Raw genomic sequence first — 14,121 nt, 5'->3', positions numbered from 1 at the left:
TTCTAAGCTATTTTCTTCTGGCTTGTTCGTCAAGCCACTTGGTTGTTTTTTGACTCACTATGTGCTGATTTATATGTGTTAGGGGCCCTTCCCCTATTTATCTTAATTAAAAATAATATTTCTAATATTTGTCAGGCCAACCTATTTTATGCTCTTTTGTATCTCAAGACTAGAACCTTAAGCTAAGACTCGTGAGTGTACCTTTCTACCACCCTCCTTTTTTCATGAATATAATAGATATTTTAATTAATGCAAAGTTAAATAAAATATCTTCTTAAAACATATATTTTAAAAAGACACATTACTATATATTATAATAATTTTTTAAGTAAAAAATACCATTTAAACCCTTTTCATATTAATTCATTTTAATATTGTTAACTCCATTATTGTATTTTTAACTTCTCTGAAAATGGAAAACATCAAGAGAGTTTATATGGCGACATTTTCCATCTTAATAGATATTGTACAATTTTAAGTGTAAACATAAATGTGAAATACCAAAGGCATGAATATAAGTAATATTATGTAAAAACCATATTTTTAACATGAATTTAAATGTGAACATTATAGATTAAACACATTTCTTGTTAACGATTCTTTTTAGACTGTATGTAGAAATAGTTAGGGTCATTTTGTGTCATCTCAAAGAGATCTCTAAGTGTTCCTTTGGGCCCGCTTTATCGTTCAAATTTGGATTTTTCATTGTATTTGTTTTTCAACTCTGTCATTTTGTTCTTGGGTTACCAAGGTGTAACCCTGCTATTTTCTCTCTTTAACTTAATGTATGTTGTCTGATCTATAATGAATTGGATCCCTTCTACACTTACTTTTAAAAATATGAAATTAAATTAAATCTTTAACTTACATATTAAACACAAACACATCTAATTGTGAAAGCAGAACAAAAGAGGACACTAAGAATATCTTTGCTGAAATTCACTTTTCTTACTGTAGAAAAGACAATTAAATTCAAGGTCGCTTACAGACTACGAGGGCAATCATTCTTAATATTGAAATAATTTGTATTATAAAATATCACCATCACGCTTGCTGAGATGTGAATACGGTAGCTGTAAAGTTTTCAGTTATTCTTCTGTTTTATTTGGAAAATTTGGAAACAGTTCTTAATTTTCAAACATCAACTACACGGCAAAATATCTGAGGCACGATAGTCCGAGATAGAGTGAGGAATTGGAAAGCTTTTCAAGCCATGCGAACAACTTTTCTTTTGGCCGACAATTATTTGACGTATTTGACAGGTTTTCTTTTACTTTAGTTTTGTTTTAATTGAAGAACATCATTGTCACTGTGGCATCCACTCTTAAATGTTGTTCATCCTCAAATTGCCACGAAGTATCAAGCTTTAATGTAGAAAATGAATATTGAAGTGTGTCAGGTGATGTAAAAAATTTGGAAATTACATCGAAATGAGAGAAAACAATTATAAGAAAACAATCTGAGAATGTAGAGTATAGAAGAATACACTATGCCCATTTCATTACACAACGTCCAATGCAATTAAAATTTTAGGTTATTTGGGCACGCAACTAACTTTAATCTAATTTTATTTATATTTTAAAATGTTTAGCAGACTCTCTTTAAGAATCATTGTTCTATTGCAAGACAACATTGATTTGTTCTTGCCCAAATACACCCCTTTTGGAACTATTAATTTACCAAAATGCAACTCTAAGTACAATTAAATGTCTTTTAATCTTTTGATTTGGGTTTATAACAGTTTATTATTATATTGGAAGAGAAGTTTAAAACTTAAAGGAGGTTGAACAATTGACAAAATTGGAATGTCATAACTTGGTTTTGTTGCATAGTAAATTATTATAAAATAAGCTTTTTAAATAAAATAGTCTCAATAAATTTAAAATAATTTGGTTTTTAGTGAACAATCACTTATTCTGATGAAGTTATTAGTTATTGGAACACTAACAATTCCATTTTTTAATCTGTTTGGAACACTAACAATTTCATTTTTTAATTTGTTTGATTATGAAAAATCATTCTATGATGCTTCATACCATCTTATAAGTTTTAGGCATGCATATGAAGATTTAGGAGCCAAAACACATTCTAAAACAATAGGAAACCCATTATATTATAATTGCATTATGGTTCAATTGTGTTTTTAGTAGTATGATTGTGTTATAACTTGAACACATTAATTTTTTTTATTAAGTTTGAGTTCTTGAATCTAGGGCATGGATCTATTATGCATTCTAAAAATTAAATTTATAGAACCAACATTATAATATCCATTTTTACTTACCTTTTTAGTCATATAATTTTTCTATAATTATGTCCACAGGTGTAACTCTACAAGGGCACAACCATTTTTATCCATTAAAGAAAGATGAAACAGATAAGGTTGTTGTTTTCTTCCAAAAATGACAACTTTATTTTCACTATAGACTCCTAAAATTTTTTAATATTTTGCTAATTATTTAGAATGCAGATTTTTTATTTTTTTTGTATAAGATTTTCTATGTGACCTTTATCTTGACTTTTTAAGGAAAGGAGCAAATGACTACTACACTAGATAAAGATTACTTTCTTTCTTTTTTTAATTTTATATTTTACATAGATTTATAAAAATATAAATATGATAGTTAAAATTATTAACATATCATATTTTCTAATATTTTGATGATGTCATCATACATTTCATATATATATATGTGATCTAATTGATATTTGAAATAAAATAAAAATCATTTTCATCTCTTTTTCTTTATTCTATGCAACTTTGAAAAAATTCTTTCATATTTTTATTATTTTATTAAAAAGTAGGGTAAGCAACTTAGCGTTCTATTTTAAAAATTATTTTTGAAAGAATTTCTTTCAAACTTTTATTATATTAAGAAAAAAGGTGAGCAACTTGATATTCTCTTTTAATATTCCAATTATATATTTTTAAAATGGTTACCATGGTGTCTTATATCTGTTTCTCCACTCGCTCCCTCCTGCGCATTCCCCAGATTTCAGGAGCATTTTTGCTGCTCGCTAATGATTATAATGTGGTTTCTACTTGTGATTCTGGCTTCGCTCTTGGTTTTATGAAGTTGAGGATGTCACAACCCTCCTTTATCACCTTTTGATTTAAATACAAAACTCTATTATATTTCTTTGGATAAACTATTGAATGAATATTGTAAGGGAATAAAAATAATAAACCACACACACACATGGAAAATATATATATATTTTTAATTGGTTATTTAATTTCCCTCACCCAAATTAAGGCATATGTTGTAGGAGGAATAAGAAGCTTCTAGAGGCTTCTCCACCACCCTTGCATGTAACTCCTCCCACTAAGCCTAATCAATTTGCATGGAGGCCAAATTGGGAGAGAATCTCTTTTTTTTTCAATTAAAAAATTAGGTAGTGGGAATTTGAAATTTCTTTTATAAAAGAGGTACAAGTTTCAAAATGAGTGGTTGGCTATTCCATAAGAAATTCTGCAAGTAAAATTTTCCTTGGTAGTCAATTTTCATTTTCAGCTAAGATTTTGTTGGGAGGACTTCTCTTCAAATTTGGAGGATCAAGGAAGACTCTACACCATTTTCAAGCACCCAGGTTCTTTCAAACTTAGTTTCGTGCATCTTACTCTTGTTGTAGATTAGATTTGATTAAATTATTTAGGAAATTAGAATCATTTGATGAGAAGGAGATTCATTTGATTCAGATTTTGATAAAATTAGTTTCAGATTTTGATAAGAAGTAGATTAAATTATTGATGAGAATGAGATTCATTTGTTTTAGATTCTTGATAAGAAATTAGTTTCAGTTTTGATAAGAAGTAGATTAAATGGTTTAGGAGAATAGAGTCATTTGATGAAAATTAGATTCATTGTTTTCAGATTATTTTTGATAAAAATTAGATCCATTCATTTCAAAATTTTGATAAGAATTAGATTCATCCATATTAAATCATTGGAATATCTTATTAAGTTTTAGATTTGAATTGATTTAAAGTCTGAAATGTATTCTTTTCTCTGGTTATTGATTTAAAGTCTGAACTGTGTATTTGAAAGGATCTTGCTGTAATCAATCTCTCTAAAAATTCTCATTTTCTGGTTATCTAAATCCTCTGTAGGAATACGTTTAACATTTTCCCTTTGTGAGAGTTTTTTTCCCTGTGTGCACAAATAAATTATCTTTTTTTTTCTGTGAATAGATCTCCCTGTGTGTGCAAGCAAATTTTCTCTTTTCTCTGTAAATAGATCTCCCTGTGTGTACAAACAATTTTCTCTTTTCTCTGTGAACAGATCTCCCTGTGTGTATAAATAAATCATCTCTCTTCTCTGTGAACAGACCTCCCTGTGTAAAGAACAAAAGAAATGAAAGAAAAAGGGAGAAGAAGAACCTCTCTGGTTACTGCTTCATTGTACTTAATCTGTGATTATTATTATTATTTCTATCAGACCTGTTATCTACCCTGCTCTGAGTGATTTTCAATAATTTAAAAATGCAATACTCCTGTATAAAAATATAATAATAATAATATTATATATAGGAACATATATATTTATATACATATACATATACATATATATATATATATATATATATAAATAACCAAAAAAAAGAAATCATTTCGAACTTTAAATTTCCCTTGAACTCCGTAACGCATGGCGTTTTACGTAAAAAGGCGGCAGTGTGCATGGACAGTTACATTGTAACCATCGCAGGGTACGGAGGGGCCCGCGGGTCCCCTCATCTCTGCGGACCTGCGCATGCAGGGCCGCAGGGGTGATGGGACCCATGGTCCCCACCCCGCACCCTACTCACTACCCAAAGCAAAAATAAGTTATTTAATTAAAGGTTTTTTTTTGCCCTTTCTAATTTGTAATTTGAAATTTTAAATTGGGGTCTTTTTTTTATATATATAAATTAATTACTTAAAAAAAATTTTAGTTTGATAGAAATGGCATTTAGGAAATATTGAATTCTTTTTTTTGTATAAGCTTTAAGATATCGTATTTCGACTTAGAAAAAAAATAAAATTGGGCTAATATGTAGCGAGTTCATAATTAAATTATCCTTAGTAAGTTTAAAATTGTAGACTATATTCTTTTAAAGTTAAGTTACTCAACCCATTAAGAATCATTGGGATAGTTGATTGCTCTTTAGAGATTAACTTACATTAATACAAATGCTTATATTTAATCGTTATTTTGGACTCGTTAAATCTCCTTACATTATGCAAGTTCCTCATAGATTAATTGCCTTCATTGATGGTTCATAACATGCGAATTATTTGTGGAATAATTACATCTTTCATGCATTTACTATTATGCAAGTTTCGTGATGGTCATTATTATGCAAATTACACTTCAAGTAGTTAATTCAATTATTACGCTTTCATTTTTGTTTTCATAGTTAGAAAACTAAACAAAGGAAGTTGGAAAACCAAAACTAGCAGCGTTCGGTATATATGGTGCCTCTGGGTCACGCTTACGGGTAATGCCGTCGTGTTGAACTACTGCACTTAACGCCTAATAAAGCTGCGTTAACGACGTCTGTGGCATCATCCCTATAAATCGTCGGGGAGTAATAAGGGACATTTGGAAGTTAAAATCCAAGGGGCGGGTAATCCCCCTTGGATCGATAATTTAATAAGATAACTTTTAAATGATTTTCACATCCGTTGAGATACACCATAGTAAACCCCTTTTTAAGCATGGTCAAGTTAAATACCCTCATGAAGTTTATTTTCCTTTTTATTTATTTCATCTTGGAGGGATATTGGTGATTTGCAATTGGGTGACGCTCTTGATAAGTATTAGGGTCTAGTTATTTTGTTTAGGCCACAAGCAATAGGCCATCTTGAGCCTTCGCTTAAGTGCTACCATCGTGGGTAGCAACCGCAGAGAAACTGTCTGGGACACTGACCCTAGAAAGGGTTGCGTACCCACAAATCAGTTTACATCAAACCATAGATTAGAAAATAGAACTACATATTTTACGCCTTGATCCCGTGCCGAAGCGGGTATGTAGGCAGTCTTGGGATGGAGTTGTCCCTCGTACTCAGGCGTTCGTGGGTGGGGTCTAGGCTTGGTTAAGTAAGAATCCTAATTGAAAGATAAGATAATCAATTTAATTCAATGCATACTCGGAAGGAATCCCGTATGGATTCGCTTGACTTCCCGAGGCTTTAAGCCAAATTTCGAGGTGGAATTCAAGCTTGTATTATTTTTAATTACTCCTAAGGACGGCGACCTCGGTGCATTCTTGATAGAAGAATGTAGTACTTAGTGAGTGGCTCAGGACCTGAATGGTCCTGATGAGTCTAAGTCTCTGGCCAGAGCATCTCCTATCCCGTTCGGATGGATGCCTATCCTGTATGGGTAGATGCCTATCCCGTATTGGATAGATGGAACATTGCGTCCCGTATGGATAATTGCCTAACCCGTATGGTTAGAAGCTCATCCCGAATGGATGAATGCCTAATCCTAATTGGATGGATGCCCATAGTATGCAATTGAATAAAACATAATGAAAAAAAAAAAATACTCATTTTTTGTTGAATCAATTTTGGTGGGTTATTACATGTGGTATCAGAGAAAAGGTTCAAATCTAGGCCTTGTGCTCACTTCAATTTATTCAACTAAGGGAATGTTTTACAATAATAGAAATTAAATTTTATTCTACAAAAAAAACAAAAAAAACTAACTACATAATTTAACTTTCAGGGAAAACCTAGAATGGCAAGAGGAAGAGGAAGAGGAAGAGGAAGAGGAAGAGGAAGGGGAAGGGGTAATGGAAGACGTACTAGGAGTCAAAGGGAGGTAAGCCATGAGGAAAACCATGAGGAAAACCATGAAGGAAACCATGAGGAAGATCATGAAGAGGTTTGACACAACCCAGGGAATAACGGAGATGGGGTCCAAGCTATAATCGACCTTCTAACCGAACAAAGAGATAAAATCAACTTCTTGGAACAATCACTGCAGGACCTTAGGGAAAGGCAGAATGACTATGAGAACAGAAGTGGTACCGAGAATGGAAACCCTGGTAGCAATCAAGGAAATGTGATGGGTAATGGAAAGGAAAATAACATATTGGAACTCTCCAAGGATTTAAAGAAAATCACCCCTCCTAAGTTCGATGGGAGGCAGATTGGTGAAGGGGCTGAGAATTGGCTAAATGAAATGGAAAAATATTTTGAGCTAAGAGATTTTAGCGAAACAACCAAGGCTTTATGGGGCTCCTATCAACTCACAGGGGAGGCGGCTAGTTGGTGGACCAACACCAAGGAACAAAATGGGTATAACAGGGATACGATCACGTGGGATCAATTTGTTCACCATTTTCAAGATAGGTGGTTCCCTCAATTGTTCTTTGATGAGAAAGTGACAGAATTCCATAATCTACGTCAAGGGCCCCTATCCATTCAACAATATTGGGATAAGTTCGCCAAGTTGCTTAAATATGTGCCTATGTACCAAAAGGATGAAGAAGGCCAAGCAAGGAAATTCATTTTGGGGCTGAATACCAACATAGGGGCAGAGGTTGATATGCATGGACCCAGAAAAATGAATGAAGTACTTGAAAAGTCCCTAAGGCAAGAGAGGAAGACTCAAACACTAGCAGGACGGAACTATAATGGGAACCACTCATTTAAAAGGAAGCAAGAATTCAATGGAAACACTAATTTCAACAAGGGTCAAAGGAATAACTCTTCCGAAAGGAGACCACCGCCTAATCAATATCAGAGGAATGGAAATGATAATACCAGGGGCAATAATAACAAGGGCAATAATAACAGGGGCAATGATAACAGGGGCAACTATAACAGGAATGACCAGCAGAACAGGACAACTTATCCACCCAGGGGAAATGAAACAAGGAATGATCCCCCTAGAAATCAAGGTAGGAGAGGTCCTCCAGGTGGATGCTTTATGTGTGGGGAAAACCATTTTGCTAGAGAGTGCCCCAGGATGCAAGGACAAATTAGGGCCAATCAACCCCAACAAGGGCCCCAACAGAGGATTCATGCAGTGGTTAGGAACCAAAGAAGAAGATACCAGAATGTTCCTGTGGAAACTACAGGTACACTATTTGAACAACCAATATCAATTCTAATTGACACTGGATCATCTGAATGTTTCATCTCACCTGAATTAGTAAACAAATATGCATTAAAAGTTAATCAAATGGAGTCATCATGGACGGTTCAATATGGGGATAAGGCAACTAGAGAAGTAACTAAGTGTTTACCGAGGGCAAGGGTACAATTCCCTGAGTTCGAAACAAGGGTAGATCTCTATGTGGCACCCCTAGGATTATATGATGTAATTATGGGAATGAGTTGGTTAGCAGACCATCAAGCTAATGTAGATTGTTATAACAAAGTTGTTGAATGTTTGGATGATGGGGGGAAAAGGGTCAAAATCCAAGGAAAGTTTAAACCCATTAATATAGAAACTATCTCAGCAATGCAATTAAAGAAGGAAAGGAGAAGAGGGGGACAAATCTTTATGGTTGAAATTGATGAAGGAAAGGAGGAAAATACACCAACCCTTGAAAATACCCCTTTCTTAAAGGAGTTTAAGGATGTTTTTCCAGAAGAATTACCCGGTTTACCCCCTAAGAGGAAGTTTGACTTTTCTATCGAAGTACTCCCAGGAGCTGAACCAGTATCAAGGGCACCTTACCGGATGAACACAACCGAATTACAAGAGCTCAAAATGCAATTAGAGGAACTCTTAACTAAGGGATTAATAAGGCCAAGTGTATCACCATGGGGAGCGCCAGTCTTATTTGTTAAGAAGAAGGATGGAACGTTAAGACTATGCATCGACTATAGGATGTTGAACAAAGTCACCATAAAGAATAGGTATCCCTTACCTCGCATAGAGGACCTTTTTGACCAAATGAAAGGAGCGGCAATTTTCTCAAAGATAGATCTCCGGTCAGGGTATCATCAACTCAGAATTAAGGAAGAAGACATTCTGAAGACAGCTTTCAGGACGAGGTATGGACATTACGAATTCACAGTAGTTCCTTTTGGAGTAACTAATGCCCCAGCTGCATTCATGAACCTAATGAATAGTGTATTCCATGACTACTTGGATAAATTTGTTTTGGTATTTTTGGATGGCATATTGATTTACTCTAGAAATGAAGAGGAACATTTAGTGCACCTACAAATTGTTTTGCAAAGATTGAGAGAACATAAGTTATATGGGAAATTGTCCAAATGTGCCTTCTTTGAGGAAAAGATTCACTATCTTGAGCATATAATATCAAAAGATGGAATAGCAATCGACCCAGATAAAATAAAGGCAATAGTAGAATGGCCAATCCCTAAGAATGTTTCAGAGGTAAGAAGCTTTATGGGGCTAGCAGGTTACTATAGGAGGTTTGTGGAAGGATTCTCTAAGATAGAAAACCCCACCACCTCGTTGCAAAGGAAGGGCAAAAGGTTTGTGTGGACCGAGCAAAGTGATAAGGCATTTCAAATCTTGAAGGGAAAACTAACTTCAGCAACCATTCTAAAGGTACCAGATCCAAATGGGCACTTCACAGTTATAACAGATGCTTCTATTGAAGGGTTAGGAGGAGTACTTGTCCAAGATGAAGGGGTAGTGGCTTACGAATCTAGGAAGCTAAAGACTCATGAAGTCAATTATGCACCCCATGACTTAGAGTTGGCAACAATTGTGCATGCCCTGCAAAAATGGAGACACTTCTTGCTAGGGAAGCCCTTTGAGCTAAAATCAGATAACCAAGGACTAAAATACATCTTTACCCAACCTCACTTAAATGCCAGACAAAGAAGGTGGTTAGAGTTTCTAAGTGAATATGATTTTGAAATTGAATATATTAAGGGAAAAGAAAATAGGGTGGCAGATGCCTTAAGTAGGAGGAGACACTTGATGACTATAGCAACCTTCAAAACCTCTTTCAAAAGGCAAGTAATGGATGAACAAGGACATGACCCATGGTATGAGCAAGTCAAATTAACTATAAGACACAACCCGACCGATCCTAAGGTCGAAGGGTATACATTAGATGAAGATGGGTTGCTCAGATACAATAACAGAATCTATATTCCTAATTCAGGGAACTTAAGGGAAGTAGTCTTGTCGGAGGCTCACAATGCCCCTTATTCAGGCCACCCAGGAGTTAACAAACTTTATGCAGATCTAAAGAAATTATACTTTTGGCAAGGGTTGAAGAGCGATATTGTCAAGTATGTAGCTAAATGTTTGGAGTGTCAAAGAGTAAAGGCAAAACATAGACACCCAGCTGGATTGTTACAATTGCACGATGTACCTCAACATAAGTGGCAAGTTATTAGCATGGATTTTATACAAGGGTTACCCATGTCACCTTCTAGGCATGATGCAATAATGGTGGTAATTGACAAACTCACTAAGGTGGCACACTTTATACCAGGAAATCTGACGGATGATGCACCCACCTTGGCTAGACGCTTCGTTAAGGAGATATTTAGGTTGCATGGAATACCAGAGAAAATCATATCAGACAGAGATGCAAGATTCACTTCCAGGTTTTGGACCACTCTTCAATCAGCTCTAGGAACTCAACTAAATGTTAGCACCGCATACCATCCGAAAACCGATGGTCAGACAGGAAGGACAAATCAGATTATGGAAGACCTGCTTCGCATGTACTGCATGGACCAACAGAGGAAATGGGAAGAGTACCTACCTTTGGTAGAGTTTGCCTACAATAATACATATCAAACATCTTTGGGAATGGCACCTTTTGAAGCTTTGTATGGTAGACCATGTCGAACACCTTTGAGTTGGGATAGTCTTGAAGATAGAGTGATTATTGGACCAGATATGTTGAAAGAAATGGAAAGGAAAACTAAGGAAATTAGGCAAAGATTGAAGGAAGCCTCGGATAGGCAGAAAAGTTATGCAGACAAAAACAGAACACCAAGGGAGTTTGAAGTAGGAGAGAAAGTCTTCCTAAGGGTTAGGCCACACAAGAGTTCCATAAGATTTGGGAAAAAGACTAAGCTTGCACCTCGTTATGTCGGACCTTTTGAAATATTGGGAAGAATTAATCCAGTTGCTTATCGGTTGGCCTTACCTCCCCAATTGAGCCGAATCCATGATGTCTTCCATGTATCTCTTCTTAAAAAGTATGTACCTGATGAGAAACACATTTTGAATTGGGATGCTTTACAGGTCCAATAAATGGGGGGAATAATGATAGAGCCATTCAGAATCTTGGAGAGGCGCCAGTGCCAGTTGCGCAACAGAGAGGTTGATCAGTGCAAAGTGCAATGGGACCAGTATGACGAAAAGAATGCCACGTGGGAGGATACTAAGGAGATGCAGCAGTTGTTTCCTTTTCTGTTTTGAACATGAACTATAAACTCTTTTGAATGCATTTAATAAGTGCATCAGGACGATGCACAGATTAAGGGGGGGACGATGTCACAACCCTCCTTTATCACCTTTTGATTTAAATACAAAACTCTATTATATTTCTTTGGATAAACTATTGAATGAATATTGTAAGGGAATAAAAATAATAAACCACACACACACATGGAAAATATATATATTTTTTTAATTGGTTATTTAATTTCCCTCACCCAAATTAAGGCACATGTTGTAGGAGAAATAAGAAGCTTCTAGAGGCTTCTCCACCACCCTTGCATGTAACTCCTCCCACTAAGCCTAATCAATTTGCATGGAGGCCAAATTGGGAGAGAATCTCTTTTTTTTTCAATTAAAAAATTAGGTAGTGGGAATTTGAAATTTCTTTTATAAAAGAGGTACAAGTTTCAAAATGAGTGGTTGGCTATTCCATAAGAAATTCTGCAAGTAAAATTTTCCTTGGTAGTCAATTTTCATTTTCAGCTAAGATTTTGTTGGGAGGACTTCTCTTCAAATTTGGAGGATCAAGGAAGACTCTACACCATTTTCAAGCACCCAGGTTCTTTCAAACTTAGTTTCGTGCATCTTACTCTTGTTGTAGATTAGATTTGATTAAATTATTTAGGAAATTAGAATCATTTGATGAGAAGGAGATTCATTTGATTCAGATTTTGATAAAATTAGTTTCAGATTTTGATAAGAAGTAGATTAAATTATTGATGAGAATGAGATTCATTTGTTTTAGATTCTTGATAAGAAATTAGTTTCAGTTTTGATAAGAAGTAGATTAAATGGTTTAGGAGAATAGAGTCATTTGATGAAAATTAGATTCATTGTTTTCAGATTATTTTTCATAAAAATTAGATCCATTCATTTCAAAATTTTGATAAGAATTAGATTCATCCAGATTAAATCATTGGAATATCTTATTAAGTTTTAGATTTGAATTGATTTAAAGTCTGAAATGTATTCTTTTCTCTGGTTATTGATTTAAAGTCTGAACTGTGTATTTGAAAGGATCTTGCTGTAATCAATCTCTCTAAAAATTCTCATTTATATACATATACATACATATATATATATATATATATATATATATATATATATATATAAATAACCAAAAAAAAGAAACCATTTCGAACTTTAAATTTCCCTTGAACTCCGTAACGCACGGCGTTTTACGTAAAAAGGCGGCAGTGTGCATGGACGGTTACATTGTAACCGTCGCAGGGTACGGAGGGGCCCGCGGGTCCCCTCATCTCTGCGGACCTGCGCATGCAGGGCCGCAGGGGTGATGGGACCCGTGGTCCCCACCCCGCACCCTACTCACTACCCAAAGCAAAAATAAGTTATTTAATTAAAGGTTTTTTTTTGCCCTTTCTAATTTGTAATTTGAAATTTTAAATTGGGGTCTTTTTTTTATATATATAAATTAATTACTTAAAAAATTTTTTAGTTTGATAGAAATGGCATTTAGGAAATATTGAATTCTTTTTTTTGTATAAGCTTTAAGATATCGTATTTCGACTTAGAAAAAAAATAAAATTGGGCTAATATGTAGCGAGTTCATAATTAAATTATCCTTAGTAAGTTTAAAATTGTAGACTATATTCTTTTAAAGTTAAGTTACTCAACCCATTAAGAATCATTGGGATACTTGATTGCTCTTTAGAGATTAACTTACATTAATACAAATGCTTATATTTAATCGTTATTTTGGACTCGTTAAATCTCCTTACATTATGCAAGTTCCTCATAGATTAATTGCCTTCATTGATGGTTCATAACATGCGAATTATTTGTGGAATAATTACATCTTTCATGCATTTACTATTATGCAAGTTTCGTGATGGTCATTATTATTCAAATTACACTTCAAGTAGTTAATTCAATTATTACGCTTTCATTTTTGTTTTCATAGTTAGAAAAATAAACAAAGGAAGTTGGAAAACCAAAACTAGCAGCGTTCGGTATATATGGTGCCTCTGGGTCACGCTTACGGGTAATGCCATCGTGTTGAACTACTGCACTTAACGCCTAATAAAGCTGCATTAATGACGTCTGTGGCATCGTCCCTATAAATCGTCAGGGAGTAATAAGGGACATTTGGAAGTTAAAATCCAAGGGGCGGGTAATCCCCCTTGGATCGATAATTTAATAAGATAACTTTTAAATGATTTTCACATCCGTTGAGATACACCATAGTAAACCCCTTTTTAAGGATGGTCAAGTTAAATACCCTCATGAAGTTTATTTTCCTTTTTATTTATTTCATCTTGGAGGGATATTGGTGATTTGCAATTGGGTGACGCTCTTGATAAGTATTAGGGTCTAGTTATTTTGTTTAGGCCACAAGCAATAGGGCATCTTGAGCCTTCGCTTAAGTGCTACCATCGTGGGTAGCAACCGTAGAGAAACTGTCTGGGACACTGACCCTAGAAAGGGTTGCGTACCCACAAATCAGTTTACATCAAACCATAGATTAGAAAATAGAACTACATATTTTACGCCTTGATCCCGTGCCGAAGCGGGTATGTAGGCAGTCTTGGGATGGAGTTGTCCCTCGTACTCAGGCATTCGTGGGTGGGGTCTAGGCTTGGTTGAGTAAGAATCCTAATTGAAAGATAAGATAATCAATTTAATTCAATGCATACTCGGAAGGAATCCCGTATGGATTCGCTTGACTTCCCGAGGCTTTAAGCCAAATTCCGAGGCGGAATTCAAGCTTGTATTATTT

The sequence above is a fragment of the Cryptomeria japonica genome, chromosome 8, assembly GCF_030272615.1.
Source record: "Cryptomeria japonica chromosome 8, Sugi_1.0, whole genome shotgun sequence".
NCBI classification, from domain to species: domain Eukaryota; kingdom Viridiplantae; phylum Streptophyta; class Pinopsida; order Cupressales; family Cupressaceae; genus Cryptomeria; species Cryptomeria japonica.
Note: the sequence above shows the minus strand (reverse complement) of the source record.